Here is a 6,686-nt window from a genome sequence, read left to right as displayed (position 1 = left end):
CAGCACTACCAGTCATCCCTGACAATCATGGGGATGTATTAGGTAGCTCATTATTACATGTAGCAAAAATTAAAATGTGTCAGAACCACCAATTCTTATTACATTATTTATCATACATTTACATGTATAATCAAGTACTCCATAGGACTAGGATGACCCACCCACTCACTCTCCCTTCTTTACTCTGTCCCCATACTTACATTATTACACAGCATGGCTGCTACTCCTCCACAACTTGTACATGTATCTGTAAAAATGAAGTAGAATACAGCAACTCAGTAGCTGTAACTACATGTACTTGCCAATGCATCATGCTACAAGTACATATAACTACACCATATACATGCAATTAAAAAATCTTGCGTTATGAATTACATAAAATAAATTTTTTGGAAATAGCTTTCAAACTAGACCATGTGGCAATGGATCCGAGATAAAGAGTTTGTTATGACAGAGCAAAAACGAATTTAGGGGAAATATTTTAACACAGAAATAAACTGTCATATGGTAGTGCTAAACCTTCCTCTCAGTTACCTTTAACAATGTTATTTTATAATATAACAATAACATACCTTTTAGCACCCTTTAAATCTACAGATCTGGTATAAAATGGTGTTAACACATAAATTTTATTGGGTGAGGCTGAAGCCAATTACTACTTCATTTAACAACAAAATGCATATAAAAGGGAGCTAACCTGAAAAGAGACATGTGTGTGTGTGTTTGTGTCACTGTCTATATACCTTAAGCCTACTATTTTTAGCGTCTACTAAATTTAGCTATATGAGCGAGAGAGCTTTAAATCGCTAAATTAAATAGCCGCCAAAATAATTATTATTCATTATAATGGTTATTATTTATAGTTAATTTGGTTAAAAACGCTAAAATTAGTAACGCTAAACATGACTTTTGCTGATTCCGCTAAAATTAGTAGACGCAAATAATAGTAGGCTTAAGGTATAAGCTGACCTGGCAAACATTTGAGCATACATGTAAGTGCAGTACCAGCAGTATTCATGGATCCCTCCAAATTTTTCTGGATATGTACAACAGCTGGGACTTTCGTGATAGCTCTTTGTATCATCCTGTTTCTTTATACAAAGCTGAAACAAGAAAAGAAAAAGAGGAGGGAGGATTACAAGTATTTGAAAGATAAACAGGAGAAAGGCATCAGAAAAATTGTGCAAAAAACTATATACCAGCTAAATAAACAAAAGAAATACTATTATTAATTGCTATATATACATGTACATGTAAATCATAATGTCAGTAATTATTGTCTTATGCAGTGAAACATTATAATTTTTCTTATGATGCTACAAAAGATTCTGCAAGCCAAAACAAAAGTTAATGTGCTTAGCACTCATTCTTAGAGTTTGCCAGGTTTGGCACCTCACAAAAGCTCTCAAAATAACAAAGCACTTCATTGGCGTATTACTTGTGCTTAGCATTTACTATCATCAACAGTTCACCAGAAATGCCAAGCAGATTCCATCAGGAGTCCCCATTCAATCTAGTTGGTTTTTATGCAAGACCATCAATGCTGACCTTCAAACATCATCTATACTCACTTAATTGTTTCTTGACCCTTTTATGCCACATGCTCTTGGCTTGCCATCCCTAAAATGACTTAATTGTCTCTCTTCCAGAATAATTAAAGACAAGTTGGTCAGTCCAATACAGTCACTGCGATAGCAGTACCCATTAGGCCAATGGACAACAATGATAATGAGAGTCATCAATCTAAACCTGAAAAAGGGAACAAGTCAATAAAGAGACCAAACCACCAATGATACACAAGAATATACATGTACTAGAATATACTGGCTACATAATCTATTGTAGAATACTATACTAAAACATTACACATCAAAAGTACTAGAGAAAATACTAAAAATATACTAGAACATACTGACTTTATTCAGCACCCAGAAAGTGATGCATTTCTCACAAGTGAAAGCGGATGCCAGCAATAACTTCTACAATCACATAATAGAGAAAGCAATTAAGTTAATTACCATACAAGCTTGGGTATAATGGCTATAAATATCTTCATTACACCTTTAAGGTTCATTTCAATAAATAGCCCCATTCACAGGGTACAACAAATGCTGCTTATCTACATGGAAAAGACAGAAGGAGTCAAAAGGACTGGAAAGAGAGAGAGAGAGAGAGAGAGAGAGAGAGAGAGAGAGAGAGAGAGAGAGAGAGGGAGGGAGGGAGGGAGAGATACTGTTGTGCTGTTAGCATCACTGGCAGTAGTAGTAACCACTTGTGATCTCAGGCAGTCCCACTTGAAGGCAGCACTACATTGCTGCATGCCCACTCTATAGAAAAGAGGAGAACAAAATATAATATAATGTGATGATACATAACACTAGACACTCCAAGTAAAGGTTAATACAGAATAAACAGCCTATCAGGGACCTGATATTAATGTCCCAAAAAAGAAAGTCAATTGACAATGCTAATATTAAATCCAATACACATACATGTATATAGCTGAATAGCTAATCTCTATAATGACTTCAAGGCAGTATGACTTTTCTAACAGAAGAGTTAGGCCTTACAGATTTAGAGTGTATTGTATTGAAGATATAAACCTGATATACAATATGATGCTAGGCCAACATACTGTCAATTTTTAATCAAAAGTGTGGGCTATTTGACTTTTTGACACATGCTTTATGCTGGAGTTGAACCAGATTCAACTCCAGGATCAACGTAATGTGAGGACTAGTGTCATATTATAAATCTGGCTATACAGTTTTAAAGCACACTCAGCCAACAGAATAAAGTAAAAGTGTGAATAAGAAAGATAAACACCCTAGGCATTAAATGACATTAATATTTGTTGATCAATGTGATATCTGCAAACCAAAATAGCACTGATATATTTAGGCAGTAATGTATAGGTTCAAATTTTTGAATGTTTAAAACTTTGTTTTTTTAACTCAAAAATTAATATTCGTGGGAGCTAATTTTTGTGTTCTTGCCATAGTCTACATACAACAGAATGGCATTAGAGGTGGTTTGAATTTTGTGGATTTAATGTGAGCATAAAAAAAACAAAAATTTAACACACCACGAAAATTACCGCGTATACGGTATATAAAAAAACTGAATCTTTCTTCATCATAAATTTTTGGAAAAGAAATTGCCTAGTCTCCTGATGTACATAAATATTTGTAATAATTAAGCACTATTTCATTTGTCTTGCCCAAACACGTTTGAGTAAATGACTAAAGTTTACCTCCCTCACAACAATATTATTATCATTGTCTATTATGGCTCAACTCATGTACAACAAAAATGGCTAAGGTAAAAGCACAAAGTTCGTTTCATTTCATTTCTCTCATTTATCTGACAGTGTGACTGCTTTCATGCCTGTCCAAGACAATAGCCTCACTCTGTCCCTGAAAGCAAAGTTAAATTGCAAGTAAATGTACATGTATGTGTATACATGTACATGTATGTATCATGTACCATACATCCTGTAAATCATGTCAACAAAAGGATGCAATTAAGCTATAAATGTATTACAAACAAAATTTCTAAAATTAACAAGTAGATGTACCACAGGTTCCCAGTTTTTTCACCAATTCAAGTTTTTTCATTATTAGGACCCACATAACCAGGGGTGTATCTAGGAAATTAGAAAGGAGGGTGTTGAGGGTGCACAAAGCGTACCACAATTTTGGCCACACCCACTTTTACGGCAGTTAATTGGCCTTTTCCTTCATTTTCATCAATTACGGGTGGCGCCAAGATCATTTCAAGCATACTGCCATGTTACTGGTGCTTCTAATCGCTCCTTAAGCACTGGAAACTGCTAAAATCATGATAAAGGGGCTAGATAACTTTTTAAGAGGCTTGGTAGTGATGCAAGAGTCCAGGACTTGAGTAATTTTTTTAAGCCCAGTCATACAAAATACATAACAATAGAAACAATTGATTGACACACCCATACACGTACATAATGAAACACCATGGTGCGTGGACTCGCCTGCTGAGATTCACCTGAGGGATAATGTGTTACTTGTACTGCCCCACCATGATATTATATATATAAGATATGAGAAAAGGATAATAGATTTTGAGTAAACTGCAACAATGCAATTACTGCACTGATTCGTAAAATAAATTATAGGTGTGGTCAGCACTTAGCAATATCTATGGTGCAGTGCATGTACACAGCCTAGTGCAGATAAACATGGCACGTGGGTAGGAGAAACAAGAAAAGCTAAAATTAATTTTAGCATCTGAAGCTCTATTCAAAGAAAGAGTTAGCACAAAAAATTTGCCTAGATATTTAATAAAAGAGACTGAGATAGTTTGGTTGCTCCTGCTTTCCCCAGTGCTGCCTGAAAATTTTTCGAAGAAGCTAAATCACAAACTTTGAGCAACTGTAACTCGCAAACAAAAAAGAGGTTAGAAAATTCCCACATTCTAAAATCTAGGTACTTTTCTCTACATATCAATGCTAATCTTGACCAAATAGAGTGAAACACGAAGATTTGACTAGGAAAAGTGGTCTATTCTTGAAAATATTCAGCTTTTGCTACCACAGATTGCTATGAAAACACAACAGAGCTAAATAAATTACCTTGTTCTCAAAGCTTAAAGAATTATAACTCAGGAGAGCTCAGTAATAAAGATATTGACTAGGAATTAACAGGAATTTTCGTGACAGAATGACAACCCAACTGCATAGTACCCGCCTACGCAAGTGTGGCGAGTCCAATGAATTACAAAATAAATAGTGAAAATCAATCATGCACAGTTGTCAAGTGTACATTGCTTCTTCTGTGTGAACACAAGCCACTCCTATGTTAATGGTACATGTATATCCACCACTCACAAAAACCCATATACGCACACATGGACATATACACGGGGACTAACAGAAAATAACATCTACAGTAGATATCACTGAACATAATACATGCAAATGAAAAAGAACTAGTCTCCATCTCACGTAGCCAGACCCCACCCTCGCACTCTCTATGACCATGTACATGTATATTATATGTGTACTCAGTAATGTACATAAACTGACCAGTTTTCTAATCAAAAAAGCTATAGCTAGGGATCACCAGAATACTTCTGTGCATCAAACTGATATAATAATAGAATAAAGAAAGAGGTAAAGATAAAGACAAATGTATTATTTTGAATCATTACCTTTTTTTGACAACTACATGTATGATAAACTATTGAACAATCCATTTATTATCCGTTTTTTACTCTTGTGACGCAATTCAATAAATTTATTCTTACCTAGTTCGCGTGCTCGAGAGGTTTGTGACTCACTCGAGTGCTCACTAGTAGTTAGTAGATTAGCAGGGCCAGTGCATATGAAAGTATTTTGCCGGGCTACAAAGCTAATTTTGTACAAGAATTACAGAAACGTCACCAGTGCCGCATCTGTTCTCTTGCTCTAAGTGTACCGTTGCAAACAGATTGTGGGCACCTTTATTGTGAAGTCTGTATCGAGCCTATTTTACTGGGGTCTCAACCACTGTGCCCTGTAGATCAAGAACCAATATCACGAGATGAGGTATGATGTATAATCAACTATCATGGACTATGTAATGCCTTACCATAATGAATACCTTGTTTGTACAACCTCAGTTTATGTTTATCTCTGCATTATAATTATATAGACTTTCCAAGACAATGCATGCAAGAGAGAAATCCTTGGACTCTCAGTCTATTGTGATCATAAAGACTTGGGATGTGACTGGACTGGAGAATTGAGACATTTAGAGGTATCATCAGAGTATTGCCCTTTTTGCTTCGTTATTGCATATAAACATCATTATTATTATCAATGCATACACAAAGACCCATCTTTTAGATCGCAGGTACAGAGAGATACAATGCACTCGATGTGGTCAGCTAGTTCCATGCTCTTAGCTTGAAAGCCATGAACTAAATGAGTGCCCCATGAGACCCTCAGTGTGTGAACACTGCCAGAGTAAAGTACCCCTGGATCAGCTTGAAGTGTGTGTGCATGTGTGTGCGTGTGTGTGTGCGTGCATGTGTGCGTGTGTGTGTGTGTGTGTGTGATTTATAGCATCATAGCACAAAAGTTTTCAAGGACAATAAATTTTGTAAATTTGCTCAAAAAAATTTCAAAATGCAAGATTTTTTAATTGCATGTATATGGTGAAGTTATATGTACTTGTAGCATGATGCATTGGCAAGTACATGTAGTTACGGCTACTGAGTTGCTGTACTCTACTTCATTTTTACAGATACATGTACAAGTTGTGGAGGAGTAGCAGCCATGCTGTGTAATAATGTAAGTATGGGGACAGAGTAAAGAAGGGAGAGTGAGTGGGTGGGTGATCCTAGTCCTATGGAGTACTAGATTATACATGTAAATGTATGATAAATAATGTAATAAGAATTGGTGGATCTGACACATTTTAATTTTTGCTACATGTAATAATGAGCTACCTAATACATCCCCATGATTGTCGGGGATGACTGGTAGTGCTGAGAAAGGTGAGCTGAACTTGTAATACTGTCGAGTATAACTTTTTGTGTACATTTGTATATCATAATAATTAATAATTGTACAATAATTATACACAATAATTAATCGTTCATAATAATTTTTTCGATGTACTCATTTCTTTCTGTGACTATAGTTTCACATTGTTTTAATGCATTATCTG

At 35.5% G+C, this 6,686-nt stretch overlaps 1 long non-coding RNA gene across 1 annotated transcript; it reads right to left on the bottom strand.

Annotated features, from left to right (window-relative positions):
• Window positions 1-957: 957 nt before the first annotated feature.
• On the bottom strand, window positions 958-2,129 carry LOC109583698 (uncharacterized). Its single transcript, XR_002185672.1, has 3 exons — window positions 2,024-2,129; window positions 1,572-1,979; window positions 958-1,103 (listed from the first exon to the last, which is right to left on the bottom strand). It is a non-coding gene; the product is annotated as an uncharacterized LOC109583698 (long non-coding RNA).
• Between the last annotated feature and the right edge of the window lie 4,557 nt (window positions 2,130-6,686).

This window comes from Amphimedon queenslandica, unplaced genomic scaffold (assembly GCF_000090795.2).
Source record: "Amphimedon queenslandica unplaced genomic scaffold, v1.1 AMPQUscaffold_13517, whole genome shotgun sequence".
Taxonomy (NCBI): Eukaryota; Metazoa; Porifera; class Demospongiae; order Haplosclerida; family Niphatidae; genus Amphimedon; species Amphimedon queenslandica.
The sequence above is the reverse complement of the archived record's forward strand: the minus strand, read 5'-3'. Positions and strand labels throughout refer to the sequence as shown.